The sequence below is a fragment of the Octodon degus genome, unplaced genomic scaffold (assembly GCF_000260255.1).
Source record: "Octodon degus isolate 3935 unplaced genomic scaffold, OctDeg1.0 scaffold00527, whole genome shotgun sequence".
Lineage (NCBI taxonomy): Eukaryota > Metazoa > Chordata > Mammalia > Rodentia > Octodontidae > Octodon > Octodon degus.
Window position 1 is genome coordinate 1 of NW_004525103.1, and position 16,791 is coordinate 16,791.

Here is a 16,791-nt window from a genome sequence, read left to right on the forward strand (position 1 = left end):
AAACCTATGCTACAAAGATATCCTATTCACATTCAGTTAAATGTAAAGAGGAAGTGCCCACGTGACAGACCTATGCCGAAGAGTCGTGCAGTGTCTGTAAACGCACACCATTACATTTTTACAAGTACACAGAACTACAACACTAAACATAGGTGTGCTAAAGTGAATGACTGAATCAAAGGGGATGAGGCAAAGACAGTGAGGAAAGCGTTTTGTTTGTCTCCTCTGCTCTCTTTTTTCCTCAGAATGGATGCTTGATGCAGGCCACCGTGCCACCCAGGGATCCGTCCCGTGGTGACTTCGCTGGATGACTCTGGACCCTTTTCTGTGAGTAGACGGAATAGACTTCCATGTGTCTTAGCTGCTTGTCTAGTCGTATTGACTTCCAAGGTGAACAAAAATCATTAGCACAAGCGGACTCTGGCTGGGTTGATGATGACCGTAATCTGTGGAGTATGAGTCAACTGTGATGAGTACCTGGCCCGAAAGTCTGAGATCCAGCCGAAGAGACCTGGTCTTGCTTGACAGTAATGATTTTCTTTGACGTTTGATCAAGCAAGGCAGCCAGGAATGAATGGTGAAACAGAGAAATAAGTCAAGAGCGTACTGGGAAAGAGCCTGGATTCATGAGGATAGGAACAAAGGGGACCTGCGTTGTCTTGATGTAGACCTGGATCAGTTGTGCATGAGTCTACAGTGCTGATTCCCTGGCAGTGTGAGATCCAGCCGAGGAGAACCGATCTTCCTGGATGTTAATGTTTTTCTTTCATTTATTATCAATCAGTTAAAAAAGCAATGCATTGATTAACACAGAAATCAGTGAATACCAAACATTTGATTCGTAATGTATGCTACAAATATATCCTAGTCACATTCAGTTAAATCTAAATGATGAAGTGCCCACGTGACAGACCTATGCCCACGAGTCGTGCATTGTCTGTGAACGCACACCATGACATTGGTGCAAGTATACAGAACTACAGCACTGAACATAGGTGTGTCGACGTGAATGACTGAATGAAAGGTGATGAAGTAAAGGACTGTGAGGAAATCGTTGTGTTTGTCTCCGCTGCTTTGTTTCCTCAGAATGCATGCTTGAATCGGGTTCCCGTGCCACCCAGCGTCCTGCCCTTGGGGACATCTCTGGACCGTTTTGTGTTTGTACAGTGAATCAGTTTCTGTGTGTCTTACCTGCTTGTCAAGTTGTATTGACTACGAAGGGCAACAAAGCATCATTAGCACAAGCGGACTCGGGCTGGGTTGATAATGACCGTAATCTGTGGAGTATGAGTCAACTGTGATGAATACCTGGCCTGAAAATCTGTGATCTAGCAGTGGAGATCTGGTCTTGTTTGAAAGTTATGATTTTCTTTGACGTTTGATCAATCAAGCGAACAGCAGTGAGTCGATAATTAGAGAAATATGTTCAAGAGTGAACTGGGAAACATCCTGGATTCATAAGGATAGGCATCAAAGAACTATTCCTTTTCAGTAAAAGCTAATATATGAAGTTTACGAACGATAGTCCTTTGCCTAAGAATCTTGCTCTTTCAGTAAACTGACACAGTGACGTTGGTGTATGGAAAAAACATCCCTGAGCATATGTGTTCTGATGTGAATCACTAAACCAAATTTGAGTGAGCGAGAGAAAGTGTGGAAAGTGTTGTCTTTGTCTCCTCTGCTCTGAGCTCTCCTAATGGATGCTTGACACAGGACCCCATGACTTCCAGTATCCTGCCTATGGTGACATCGCTGGATTCCTCTGCATTCTTTTCTGTGAGTATGGAGAACAGACTCCCATGTTTCTAAGCTGCTTGTAAGGTCATATTGACTACCAAAGACTGCACTTGATCATTAACTAAAGCGGACCCATCATCGGCTGGGTTGATGATGACCGTAATCTGTGGAGTATGAGTCAACTGTGATGAATACCTGGCCTGAAACTCTGAGATCCAGCCGAGGAGACCTGGTCTTGCTTGAAATTCACTTGTGTCTTTCCATTTTAATAAGTCTGTTCACGAAACAATGACACAAGAAACACCGAAATGAATGAATAACAAATCAGTGAAACATGGTGCATTCATAAGAATGCATATCAAAGAACGATTCGCATTAACAAAAGCTCACATATGAAGTGCAGCAGTAACAGTCCTGTTGGTAATAATCCTGCAGTCTCTGCAGAGAGACACAGAAATATCGGTTTTAAAGACATTGATAGAATAACAGTAAACTTAGGTGTGTGAAAGTAAATGCCTGTATGACATGACATGAGGCAAAAGACAGTGAGCAAAGCACAGTGTGTCTCCTCAGCTCTGTCCCCCTCAGATGGGATGCGCGATAAGTCCCTTGTCCCACCCGGGGACCCTGGAGCAGCGTGCATCGCTGGATTATCCTGGACCCTTTTGTTTGAGTACAGTCTATACTCTCCTAGCTCTCGCAGCAGGGCTACAGCTGCCTTTCCAATGGTTTTGACTACCAAAAGCAGTAGATCTTCATTAGCGGGTTATGAGTGAGGCCACCACACAACATGAAAAGGGAAGAATGAATGGGGACGTTTGCTGGTTTGATGATGACCTGGATCTGTTGTGCATGAGTCTACAGTGCTGATAACCTGACAGTCTGAGATCCAGCTGAGGAAAACCGATCTTCCTGGATGTTAATGTTTTTCTTTCATTTATTATCAATCAATTCAAAAAGTTTTGAGTCGATTATAATAGAAATTAGTCAATACCAAATGGTGGATAACTGGATTCCTAAACATATGCTGCAAATATATCCTATTCACATTCAGTTAAAGCTCACCCAGCAAATGCATGTGTGACTGACCTATGCCGAAGAATCTTGTACTTTATGTAAATGCACACAATGACCTTGGTGCAAGTATACAGAACAACAGCACTAAACATAGATGTGCTGAAGTGAAGGTCTAAATCAAGGTGATCTGGAAAAGCATAGTTACTAAGCCTTGTTTGTCTCCTCTGCTCTATCTCCCCAGAATCCATCCGGCCCCCGTGCCACCCACATCTCATGCCATGGTTGTATCACTGGAATACTCTACACCCTATTTTGTGAGTAGAGCCAATGCTCTCCATTTTTCTTAGTGCTTTTCCATGAATATTGCCTACAAAAGGCAGAGAGTATTCATGCTTTAGGTGTGAAGGCACCATACAACACAGAAATAGAGGTCAAAAGGGACCCGGGCTGGATTCATGATGACCACCTGTGGGGTATGAGTCAAATGCGATGAATACCTGTCCTGAAACTGAGGTTCAGCCCAGGAAAGCCGACCTTGCTTGACGTTCCTGCATTTTTTTCAGTTGGTATAATTGAGTTATTAAATGAATGACTCAATAAGCAGAGCAATTGTTGAATATCACATCTTTTTTTAATATCTCATGTTTGAAACAGTGGGCTTTCATAGGAATATGTAGAGTAGCTACTCAATTCAGTAAACACTAAAGCATGCCGTGTATCAGTGACAGACATGGGCTAAGATTTGTGCAGTGTGTGTAAATGTGGACAGGGCTATCTGTGCATGTTCATGTGCCCATTTCAAAGAATAATGAAAGAACTCTTCTCATCAGAGACATGCCTAAGTAAGTGCATCCCTGAAAGGTACGAGGCAGTTCCAAAGCATCATTTTGTCCCTTTTGTTGTGCTCTGTGCCCCTTAGGATTGGTGCTTGCAGGCAACCCAGAGCTCTATCCTGCATGCCCATTGCTTGTCTGGCTTTCACCTCAGTGAACTGTGAGTAACTCCAGTGTTCTTGTCTGTGTTGTAGCTGCTTAGAACACAATTTACTGCATTGTGAAACATCATCAAAGATGTACACAAATACCAGATGTAGTATCAAATTGGTTGAGACTTTATGGCAATGGTTGCTTGTTGCTTGATATGTAGATGGGCCGTGGTGACATTACACACACTATGCTCGTGTTCTGTGATTTTTGTAGTTTCTTGGTTTTTTTTGTTTGTTTTTCTTCTCCTGTTTTTTTGTTAATAATTATATTGAGAAGTAACAATGAGATAGTTTCAAAACAAGTTAGTAGAACAGTTACAGTAATTAATACATTGCATATTGTTGTATTTGTAGTTGTTATTCATGGTACAACATGCAGACATGATATCATTTAATTTGTTGGGGTTTTTTGTGGTGGGCTTAGCCCACCCTTGTGATGGGGGATAGCACAGCATGTGTTTCCGGGGATGGAACCGCCATCCCTGGGTTTGCCTAACCTTTCCTTTAGTCCACTGAACTATTTCACTAGCCTGTACTTTCTTCTATTCATTTACTAACCAGTGTAGCCCATGGAAGGGCATGAGAGCACAGAGATGGACTCAGACCAACGGTGACATCTACTGTCACTCATTCATGGACAACAAGCACCCCATTACTGGACCTCTGTGGGCCAACACAGAGGAGAGCCTGTCTTCCCCATTTTTTCATGAGACACAGTGAATAGACGTTCAGATAATCAAGGACTTTTTTGCTCTTTTTGTTGATGAATTAAAAATATTAACATAAAAGAATGAGAATTAATAATGTAGAAAAAAACATGAAAAAGGTGGTGAACTGTTCATTGCTCTAACATAGTGAGGAGAAGAGGTATTATTTGTCAATAGGAAGTAGAATATGGATGGGTAAGAAGCTCATCAAGTGTATCAGGCCTTGGTTGAATGATGACAGAAAGTGATAGTAGACAATTATTACTCTATGTGAACTGCGAGTTTGAAAATTATGAAGTAGAAAAATTAAATAAATACTATAATCATTGATGAAAGCCTAGAAGTCAGTGCATGTGCATGGAGAACTCGTGCATCACTGGAGAAACTGCATCTGCATTTTTGTTCCTCCTTCTTGGTTGTCTTTTGCACGGAGCACCAGCCTGGCGTGAGAAACCCTTGGACGCTGGCGGTGTGGAGCTCCATCGTCTTCTGATGGATGCTCCTGTGAGTCAGAGCCTGAAGCTCTTTCCTTGGGCAATTGATTAGAGCTATAGAGATATTCAGAAAGTAGTTAAGTTTATTTTATTTCTTTGTTCAGTTAAGTTTGTTTCTATGTTTTTAAAATAGAAACAGTGAGAAGAGTTTTAGCAACAAATTGGAAGGGCCACAGAAAAGAGTTTGAAAGTACATCTGCAGATATTTTCTTTATTATGTTTTATCTGATAACATAGACTCTTTGAATGCATATGTGTAATGGGAGATGGGTCATGCTATGACACACGTGTACTTTGTAGAAGCTCAGGGTAAATGACCGTCTGCCCACAATCTTGCGTTTTTTCCTGATCCAAACATCTCGTGTTTGCTCTGAAAGGCACACAGTACACGGCGTTGTCTGAGGTTGCCCCAGGGTGCAGACCCCGCGGGAGTCTCTCCTTTCTGGCTGTCTCTAGTTGCTCATTGACTAACCTCCCTCCACAGCCCTCTCCCTCGCCTCCCCCACTTCCTGTTACTGTCTGTGAGGTCAGCATTTATAGTTCATGTATGCGCAAAATCGTGCTGTGTTTTTCTTTTCCTGCCTGGTTTATTTCATTTAACATAATTGTGTCCAGTTCTATCCATGTTTTTGTAAATTACAAGATTTCATTCTCTTTTATGCCTGAACATATTCAGACAGGCATAATGTGCAGAATACATGCCCAGAATAAATTAGAAACTCAAACAACTCCGTACAAAAAAAAACTGATAATAATAAGCAGAATAAAAATATTTGCAGCAGATCTAGCAAGGTGCTTCTTAGAAGAAAAGCCGCATATGGCCCTCATGTATCCGATTCATTGCTCTATGCCATGATCAACAGGGAAATGCACAGAACAGCCAGCAGGACAGTCCACCTCCCTGCGGTGGGTGCAGTTGTTACCACGAGTACAGGCGATGCCAGGCTGGGCCAGAATGTGGAGAAAGGTGAGCATCGCACGGCACTGGCGGGAGAGCGTGTGAGTGTGGCGGCTGCACGGACAGCGTGGCGACGCTGCGCTCCTCCACGTGGAGCAGGTGCCATGCGATGCTTCCATCACACTACTAGGGCCAGATCCAAGGGTCTCAGTGCCAGTAAATGTAACAGCCCGCTCCACTGCATCGGAATGTGTTTATACTCACCAAAATGGGCAGGCCATTTAAGTGTGTGTCTGTGATGAATGGAAAATAAAAATTTGGGAGACAGGCCCAATGGAATACTATTCAGCTATAAGAATTAAATTAATTGAAAGTTAATAATGCATATGATGAAAATATTATCATTATTAATTCATCCTAGGACACCAAGAGGCTTCTTCATGAAAGACATAGAACCAGGTATATAAAAGAACTCTATGGACAAGTGTTACTTTTCTTAAGTGCCACGTGTCTTGAGTCATTGTTATTGGACTACTGTAGCTTGCTTGATAACTTGGTCAAAATAGATGAAGAAAAGGAAAGGCAAACAGAGCAAAGCATGGCCCATTGGTGTCGGTGGATGGCATCTGAGCCACAGCTCACTGAATCTACTGGTGCATGCACACGGATGACCAAAAGTGGCAGCATCAAAGCCTTTTCTGGTTAGGAGGATTCATCCAGACAGATGTAGGAATGTCCCAGCACCCCTGTGTTTGCATATTTTGCTCTTCTAATCATGATTACATGAATGGAAGCATCAATCCATTACCAAAGGGTTGTTCAATTACATACGTGGAAATGGAATTGAGCAGTATTTTTACTCTTATTAGAGAAACTGTGCAGTCTAGTCTCCAAGAATTTTCTCCTGACTGTTTCCTCTTTAGCTAGGAGACATACAAACAGGAGAAGTTTCAGACAATGTTCGTCTTCTGAAGGTCTCTTTTTAAAAAACATTTTATCACCTGTTCTCTCCCCTGTATCTCCTTATGCCCTGGTCTGAGCTGATGGCACAGGTTCCTCGTGGTCAGGGGCGGCGTCTCCCTCAGGACCCTAGAGATCAGGGTGAGTGCCACTCACAGTTCTCATCTTAGTTAGGCTATCTTGCTTAATAGCATTCACTTTACTTTTAGTACACAGAAAATAGGACCATGTAAAATAGGATCAATAAATAATCATACTCTAATCAGTGTGAATTCTGAAACTTACTATTGCATTTGTAAAATCATGAATGCTTTTAGGGAAGGCTAAATGTTGACATGAACTCATTGGGGGTCCATATTACAGTCAGTGGTGCTTGTGTTGGGTTTTGTAAATACTGAGCTTCTGCAGATATCATTACTTAATTTATAAACAATTATGACTAGTTCACAACAACTTATTCGATCTCTATCTTACACATACCATTGCATAATGAGCTCTCAGGTTCCAAGTGAAAAGTAATAGGTGAATTGGGATGAATTATGCTGATTTGAACAGCATGTATTATAGTCATGTATTGGAAGAACACACCATATACAGAAATAGGTGCAATTGTTACATGTAAATAAAAAACTTAAGCTATCTTTCACATGAAACAGTTGTTAATGAGTTGATTATCATACACTGTAAAAACAAATAGCATTTTTCACTGTACTCCATAAATTTTGACAATTTATAATAACTGAAGACAGTTGGAAATCAATGCTGGCTAGAATAAGGAGCCAAAGAAAAGAAAGTTAGGTGTGAAGGCCATCAGCTTTCCTGGACCACTGATGGTATCTGCTGGCATAGGAGCCTTGCACAATGAATTCCCTCGTGTCTGCGACACTGAGGTCCAGCGCCTGGAAGGACTGGGGCAGTGAGCATCTCAGGACCCTCGTGCCCTTCTTATCCTCTACTGTGTCTATACTCCTTGGAATGGACCTTGCCCAGGGGACTCTTTGCAAGCTACCCACCAGCTCACAGTGCTCTCTGCTTTACACCTTGGGACCAAGGTGAGTGGTGAAGCCCTTGTCGTGGTGAATAGAACTTGGTTAAGGTTGTTCATGATTTCACTTAGAAATGTGAACTGCCTGCATCAGGGAAGCGCAAAGGAGGACAAATGATGAAATTAACATGAAGGGAAAAGTCGAATAATGCATGTTTGAAATTCAGAAGAGCTGTTGGAAGAGACATGGATGTGAGGAGACATATTTATATGAGTTAGGAATTGCAGCATTTTATTAGTGAATTGATAATGCAATTAATAAGAAATGTATCAAGAGTTGAACAAAAATCCAATCTTGAATTGATCACAACCACTCGTGGCCATAGAGGCAGGGATGAACACACATCTGCAACTCTGATTGAGCCCCAAAGAGGCTCTTCCTATAACTGATCACTCAATAAGCAGATCAATAATTAAACACAAAAGCCAACCAATTTATAATGGGTAAACTCCTGTCCAGTTATAAAAATACTTAGTAAAGTAAGAATTCTGTCCATATAAACTGAAAACACAGAATCCCAGGAGAAGTCAAAGGTGTCCTTGCTGGCTCTAGGATCACAGGCCACGTACTCGGCGCCCGTGTAGACGGCCATCCTCTGGGCTCCAGGCCACGGGACAATGCTGTGAAGGCACTGGACATAATGGCTGCTTAAAGCAACAATAAATGAAAGATTCTGAGCAAAGGTTGGGGAGGAAGGGGCCATTTTGGGCCCTTGTCCCCTGTCCTCCGACCCCTCAGATTGGATGCTTTCCTGAGGCCTGCCCACATTCCTCCCTGGACGCCAGCATGTGGCTGCTGCTCTGGACTGTACCATGGACAAAGGTAAGAAAACATCAACCTTATCCTTATTTGCTATATTATTAAAATATAGAATACTATGAAAAAAGTTCAAATGTGTTCATTTTTTTCCTTTTCTTTTTAAAGAGAAAAGAATAGTAAAAATAATACAGCATTTTAGAGTGTTTTACATGTAAAGGATTGCTGGAACAATTAACTTTTGGTGACCACAGTCAGGTTTTATTTTATTTTGCAGAGAGAGTAAGAAGTAGTACAAATTGGAATGATACTGAATTTCACTAAATAAAATAATAGTAATTTAAAAGGCGAAAGATTTATATGATCTGAAGAGAAACCAGCGTATACAATAATAGTAATTTAACAAGGCATGTTATTGCATATTGTTGTCTTCAAATTAGTTGCTCAGTTTACAAGACATAAATATGCAAAATTGATCCAAAAACTTCTAAAAAATTAAAAAGGATGAAGAAAGAAAATTAAGCATTAACTGCACCTTTCAATAGACCAGCAAAAACGTACAATTGTTGCTGTGAATGGAAAAGGAGGTGTTCAAAGGAGCAAGCATGTGAATTCCAATATCAGAATAGTGGAAGCCTCGTAGTGTCCGTTTCATATAGCAGCGCTGAGGACCAACGTGTCTGTGAGCATGTGCTGAGGCATTGGCTACATCATCCTTGTCTTTTGTGGTTTGTGGGATTTCTGTGCTTATTTGATTAATCGTTGTACCAATATAGATACCAGCAGGAGAAGGTGTCCCACACTGCGCCTGTGATGGCAATGGGTGGCTTGTGCGTCAGGCGTGACGACGACCCTGTGTCTGGACCACTCACTGCTGGAGCTCTGAGGGAATTCTTCTTATTTCTTCTTTCTCATGGGCCCTATGGACAGAGGTCCAGATATGTAAAGATGTTGTTTAACTGTGTCCATAAATTTTCAAATGTAACAGTAAAAGGAAAAGGGTAGGACAGTTTCAATAATTAACACATTGCATACATTCTTCCTAGTGGTTAATTGCTGTACAAGATGTGGACATGATATCCTACTTACAAACACCATTAGAACAAATCCCTCTATTCATTAAGAGAATGTAACTATGTATCTATCCTAACCACTTTGAATACACAGATACAAAATCGACATTCATCTGCATCCCCTTTTTTTGGTAAGTTCCATTATTTGAATATTATAGGTGTATAAACTCAGCAAAATATTCTAAGAGTCCAGTAGTCATAATGGTATTGGGTCTTCCACTTCACTGGCAATGTCAGAAATTGTTGACCTGAGTCCCCTACAGCTCAACATAACAGCATGGCTTTACTTCTTATACTTCATCAAATACAAATTAAGGATAAAATTATTACATAATAGTATCCATTATCAAATGAATAGCATCTTGGGTTAAGGGTGAGCCTAGACAGCAGTAGATAATGATTAATTTTGTCACATATTGATTGCAAATTTGAAGTTAATTTTAATGAGAAGAAATTTAATAAATATTGGATATATTGATAAAAGCCTACGGCATTGTGCTAGTACGTACAGAGGAGCACGTGGGTGGCCTGTTTAAACCCTGATCTGCTTTCTACTCTCCAGCAGGGAGCACTGAGCCAGTGTGAAAGCCCCGGCCATGCCTCCTGGAGGCACCTGTGCAGGACCCGGATCACCGTAAGTCAGAGGCCAAATTGTTATTTTCCTGGGGTATTTGATTAGAGATACAGCATTAATAGAAAGTACATACTTACTCATTACCAATGTTTTAGAATGAACAGTAAATAAAATAAGTAATTAGTGGTTCTCATAGTTGATTACAAATAGAAAAGAAAGCAAAAGATGGATTGATATTTTATGTCTTTCAATGATGCATAAAACATAAAAATGCTACATAAGGATCGGTTGCCATGGTCTGCTCTAACATAGGAATGTATATACATGTATGCACGATGTTTATAATAGGCTAAATATTCATGCTCCCAATTAGCTTTCCTTCACTCAGTTTGCACATTCAGTATCCTGCGCTATAACATTGAGATACACATTACCTAATTGTTACCATGGTTACCTGAGCATGGAATATACTGCCAGACCCCAGACTCACACAGCTCCTGACCCAGGGATCCAGCTGCCCCACCCACCCCTCCGCACCCCTCTGCTTTCCACCTGCCCCCACCCCACCTCAACCTTGCATGAGGGCAACTTTTTGCACTGCACGCACATGAGGCCACCAGTGTTATTCTTATCTTTCCTGCCTGGATCATGTTATTCCATGTAATGATGTCTAGCTCCATCTCTGTTCTAAATTATAAGATTTTTTTTCTTTTTACGGAACCGGGGATTGAACTCAGATCCTTGTGTTTGCCAGTCAAGCGCTTATCCTACTGAGCCATCTCCCCGGCCCCTATAAGATTTGATCATTTTTATGGTCAGATAATATGACAAGGGAGAATATTTATAACACATTAGGAACCCCAAAATCTTTGTAGTAAAAAAGAGCAAATGGGGAAAATTAAACAAAGGGCACTCTCCCTATGTCTCAGTGGAAGATATCGCATGATCAAAATGTACATGCAAATGATCTCAGCCTACTAATCATGAGGGCAGCATATAGCAAAGCCACCAGGATGTCTCCAGAGGCAGAGAGATCACAGGCTATGGGGGCTACCAGTCCTCGTTTGGGCTTAGAATGGATGAGAGTGCCATGTGCCTAAGACCCCTGTTGTCCCACACTCACTGCACCACTGTTGGCATAATGTTGCCCTCGGCAGGTGCCGGGGCACACACCTGTCATAGGCAGGAAGCAGGCTGAGTTAGGAGGACAGAGAATTCCAAGCCATGTAGGGAGTTCAAGGCCAGCCTGGGTCAAAAACTAAGCTCCTGTTTCAAAAAATTTAAAAAAAAAAAAGCATAAAAGATAATGTACTCCATTTTCTTAGTGAAAGCTACTGGTGAAATATCTAGAAATACCCAAGGGTCGTGGTTTTCATGTCTGTGTACCTACATTTCGCTTCTGTTATAACTAACAAAGTATCATTTAATTACAAAAACACATGAAGAGTCAAGGAATGCTATTACTGAAGTGCACATTGCAATAGTGATCCACAATTGCTTCTCTGGCTTAGGATGACATGGATAGTACTGGTCTCAGATCACGTTCATGTTCTTGGTATGTGGTAACTATGAATGTGTTTATTCCTTAAGAAAAAAAAAATACTTCCAAATGAAATGTGAAAGCTGAGAGGTAGGGGAGTAAATGTCTCGGGTTTCTTTCATCTTTTTATCCTTTGCTCTATCCAGTGGTCCTCCTGTCACTGCGATTCTGTGAGGTGATGAAGCCTTCTCAAGGTCGTGTGCCCTGTGCTGCTTTTGCGGCTTGTGAGGGCCCCTCAGGAGTTCTCGTATGGGTTTGGGTGTCCTAGACAAACTCATCCCAAGAAATGAAAACTGTTTATAATCGGCCTGCTGGATTCAGTGTCAATTTGGGGTTCAGATTAATTCACCGGGTAATGTATGTAATGAGAAAATGAGCATAATTTATGAGATTGTGAACACATGCTGGGTATCTGTCAGGGACAGCTATGTTCTTTTTTAGTGTCTCTGAATCTGAAGTTTAAAAAATATTGAGTGGCTTAGTGGATTCATCAATACAAAATGTAGATAGGAATGAAGACAAATGGGCCCTTTATGAGCTGGAGAGTACACACTCCACAGCAGACGAGCCTAGTAAAATGAGTTAAATGGGTCTGCTCTGCTGAGGTCCAGTCCAGAGGTCCCTGGGTGACCAAGGGCCTGTGGTAGGAAGGACTCTTTTCACCCCTGTCCTGCTCTGTTGTCCTCAAAATGGATCCTGCTGAGGACCTCTGTTGTTCCTCCAGGGTCTGCAGTGGGCAGTTTCCTAAACATGGGAAAACATGACCAATGTGAGTAGTGTCAGGCTTTGTTTACGGTTTAGTTGAGTTGCATTATTTAAGGTATTGGCTACACTGTGAAAAAGTATGACTTGTTATCACTGGAAGGTTTGATAACTAGAATTAGTGTTAAGTAGTGCATTGAATTGCACATGGGTGATCTCGGGATATGTATTAGAGAAGACACATTGATTAGAGATTTGTAAAGATGCAGAACATGAATACCAATTGTCACAATTATGTCACTCATAGAATTTTCAGGGGGCCCAGCCCTAGCTCAGTTCTTTAAGTGGCTGCTTCCACAATGCTGGCAGCCTCAGTTTGCTGTAGTTCGATCCCCACAACACTCCAGCCATGCAAAAGTGCTCTGAAGGCATTCAAGGAAAAAAAAAAAAAAAAAAAAAGAATTTTCAATAATTATCAGTGAATCAACAAGGTAGAAAGGAAAGGAGAAACAGATGGGCAGTCCTAGATCGATGCTGATCACCAGTGGCGGATGGGACAGAGATGCTACAGGCATACCTAGAACTGTGAGGGGCTGCCCAAAGAGGCTCGGGATTAAGGTCTTGTGTTTCATAATCTGCATGCAATTTGATCAATGAATAAATTAATCAAAATGCATAGTAGTTGGCCAAGATACAGTAGGTAAAACATTATCAAATTGCGAAATACGCGGTGAAGCAAGGCGCCATGTGAATATACATCAAACACCCTGAAATAGCAGTGGAGGGAAACTGTCCATGATGGCTAGCTTTTGGCTAAGAATTCTGTACTCAGTATCGTGTAGACACTTATTATGCTGTCGGGGCAAGGTCGCAATCATTCGTGTCAAAGAAAATGCAATAAGTACACTTCACATAATGATTGCCTAAATAGAACACTCAGTGGCAGACCCTGAGCAAAGGTCGGCGTCGGAAGGCCTTATTTGTCATCGTGTGTCCTGTCCTGAGTCCTCAGCGCAGGCACTGTCCAGACGATTGATGCATTCTCCTCAAGTCTGCTGTCCGCATCTCTGGATAATACCTTGCACCAGCCTGAGTCATATTGTTCATGTTGCTTTCTTTATTTGAGTTCATTTTTCAAACGTGAACTAGTGTACTTAAAAATATGTCTGTAGTCTAAGATATCCACACATGTCACTTTTCTTTTACATGCCACTTTTAATAGCAGATGGAGAAAAGCGTTCACGTGATTGTTGTACACATACGGCCGTGAGGACGGTCATGGATGCCCTGAGTCTGCGATGGGATATATCCTTGGTGGGTATCACTGATCTTTATGAACATTAGCCTTGCATTTTGTGATTCGTACGTAGTTCTTTATTACTGAATTGATAAATAGACCAATCTGTGTTAGTGTCAGATGAAAGGGAGCCTGTCTGGACCAATGAGGAGGACTGATAGAAATGAAGGGTAGAAGAAACATCCCTGATAGAGCATCCTCAGCTCTTATCTCCAACCGTCGTGATCCTCCCCGTTCCCTCCTGTGAAGGGATGGCATGTCCAGATGTGAGGCTATAGGAGAACCTTATGCTTCATCACACTCCTCATGAAGTTTGGCAATGTTGCAGTGAACAACTATGGGGAGATGAATGAACAATTTACAAATGAAAACAGATGAAGAGAGTGTAGAAGTATTGAGTAGAAAATATATACAAGGTAAAGTGAGTATCAAGACAAATAGAAATAAATAATAAATTGGTCACTGGTATTTTGCCTTGCATTGAAGATAGCAGATACAGGAAAGCGTAGGCTTTCAGGCATTAATTGCTGTTGCTCTATGGCAAGTTTGATGCTTCTCTTATTAAGAGGAAAATAAATGAAATAAATTAAGAGAAAAATAATAAAAGCAAAAATGAGTGTGTAGACGATGGCTTGAATATATAGGTCAGTGGATATCATCTCTTAGTGTTTCTGTGACTTCTTTTGGCCATGTACTCTTCAGACTGGCAGCATGAAACTGATGCAGAAGGTAGGATACTAGGATGACAACATTGTGGGACACCACTGTGACAAGAAAGAAACCTCAGGGGGGTAAGAGCCAAAATTCTTTTCCTGTTTTCTGTACTTGATTAAAGGCAATCACTGCATTAGAAAACATGGGCATTAATCAAGATTATCCATGGCCTAATAATGTGATGGAGAATGCTATTTTTACTAGGATCGTGAGTTGTGTAGGTTGCTTAATGAAGGACCCATCATGTACTGTGGAATGGAGCCAATAGATAGCATCATATTCTTTAGCTTTTGTGAATCGTGCATTGATTTTATTTTTATAAATTAAATGATTCTCAAAAATGGAGAAATGAAGAAATTAGGAGACAAGCATAACCAGACATGCCTGTAATTCCAGCTTCAGGTTTGAGGCCTGCCTGGGCTACGAAGTGAGCTCAAGGGCAGCTGAACTGCATGGTGAAACCCTGTCTCAAGAAGACAAACCAAACCAAACCAAACCAAACCAAACCAAACCAAACCAAACCAAACCAAAGCAAGACAAAAGAAAAACACATGTACTTGACTGGAGTTAGATATGCCTTGATTTTAGTGACCAACATGATAAAAATAGTCTCACTTTTGGAAGAAGTCACCACTCTATGTCCAGGGTGTACGAGGTCTTGGTCTTTCTTTCCTGTGTGCTCGCAGATTTAGATTATATTAATTTATTAGTTCAGTGAGCTGACCAGTCACTCAAACACTGACTGACAGTTGCCCGATTAGAATATAAATGGTGAGTTAAGGAACATTCCTACTGCATTAGCAATACACCCCCAGCCAGTCTTTCCCGATTCCCTTTTCCCCAAGGGCGATACAGACAACCCAAGTGTCAGACAACGCTTACAATCTGGATTGTTTGTCACAATTGTGAGTCTAAGAGATAACTTAAATTCTTAAATTAATGACTGCATCAGTGACTTTCTAAAAAAGAGAAGGAAATCAACTGCTAGTGGAACTAGAGTCTCAGTTTTTAGTCTACTCTATTTTTGTCACCTGTCCCATTGCACTGTCCCACTGCCGCCCCTGTAGGAGCTCCTGGATGAGCCCTCCATGGTCAGTTGCTTCATGGTCACATCGCTATTAGGAGCCCTGAGGCCAATGTGAGTACCAGAGCGTTTGTCGTGATGTATGCTTAAGGAAAATTAGAGAGATAAATCTGAAAAGTGTGGAATGTGTTCATCTAAGTCACACTGCAGCTCATGTAGCTTTGACAAATAGAACCTTTGTACTTTGGAATACATACTTAAAAAGCTGTGGGAAATTAATGAAAGCCATAAACTCATATCGCCATCATTGTGGTAACAAAGATAGCTGTACTCTTATGGGGTTGTGAATGAGAGTCTTTGAGACACACAAATATTAGTCCATTCTAAGTTTAATGATGAACACAATTTAAAACCCATTTTACAAAACACATTCTACCAATAAGGCTTGACCTCTTAAGACTTCAAATGAAAAGGAATAAGTGGATGGCAATGTACTCACCCAACTGCACAGCACATACGCATTCACTGAAAGAAAGCAATGCAAACACAGACACGTGTAAGTGTCACCTGTGGTACAAACGCAAAAAATGCTTCAGTCAGAAATGCTGTCTGCTGCAATTGAGCTTCACATGTCGAGCTTTCCAAGTGTATCCTATAAATCCATACAATGGTCATCTGTCACCTTCTGAGTCTCAGATAATGAACACTGTCTGCAACCAGAGATCTGCCATAAAGATAGGTGGCTAAGCAAGGGTTGCTGGAGGCATGGGTCATTTTGTGTGCTCTGCCCAGCTGTCCTCAGATGGACACGGCTCAGGGGATCTACGTATTCCTCCAGAAGCATCATCACCGTATCTCTGCTTTGGGCCATAGGACAGACCTGAGCAGTAGTCGACGATGTTGTCACGGTTTAGACTATGCGCTGTATCATGGAGAGGTGCTAGAGACTGTCCCATGATGGAAGCGTCTGGAGACAAGTGTGGCATGCATGTGGGGCAGCACGTTTAGTCACTCGTGCATGGCATCCAGTGGCTGCTGTGTGAAACACAGTGATGAGAAATGGCTGTTCATCTCCATTAGATAGATCAATGCTATTTCCAGAATTTTCGGAGTAGTTCTTTGAACTATTGCATCTAAATGCACACTAAGTAAATACATCATTGAATAAGTTTTAGTAGCAGATGGGAAAAGCAAAAGAAACTTCAGGAATTTGAAGAACAATAGGTATTAAAATAATTTAAAAGTTTCCGTACTACTGAGGTACTGT

General features: G+C 41.4%; 1 non-coding gene and 4 pseudogenes across 1 annotated transcript; all 5 read left to right on the top strand.

The window, feature by feature from the left end:
- Window positions 1–425: 425 nt before the first annotated feature.
- LOC111814782 lies at window positions 426–501 on the top strand (annotated as a pseudogene).
- A 755-nt stretch (window positions 502–1,256) lies between these two features.
- On the top strand, window positions 1,257–1,332 carry LOC111814778 (annotated as a pseudogene).
- A 548-nt stretch (window positions 1,333–1,880) lies between these two features.
- On the top strand, window positions 1,881–1,956 carry LOC111814780 (annotated as a pseudogene).
- Window positions 1,957–3,202: 1,246 nt separating this feature from the next.
- LOC111814781 lies at window positions 3,203–3,273 on the top strand. The gene has a single exon (XR_002819673.1). It is a non-coding gene; the product is annotated as a small nucleolar RNA SNORD113/SNORD114 family (small nucleolar RNA).
- Window positions 3,274–7,618: 4,345 nt separating this feature from the next.
- On the top strand, window positions 7,619–7,694 carry LOC111814779 (annotated as a pseudogene).
- The last annotated feature ends 9,097 nt before the right edge of the window (window positions 7,695–16,791 follow it).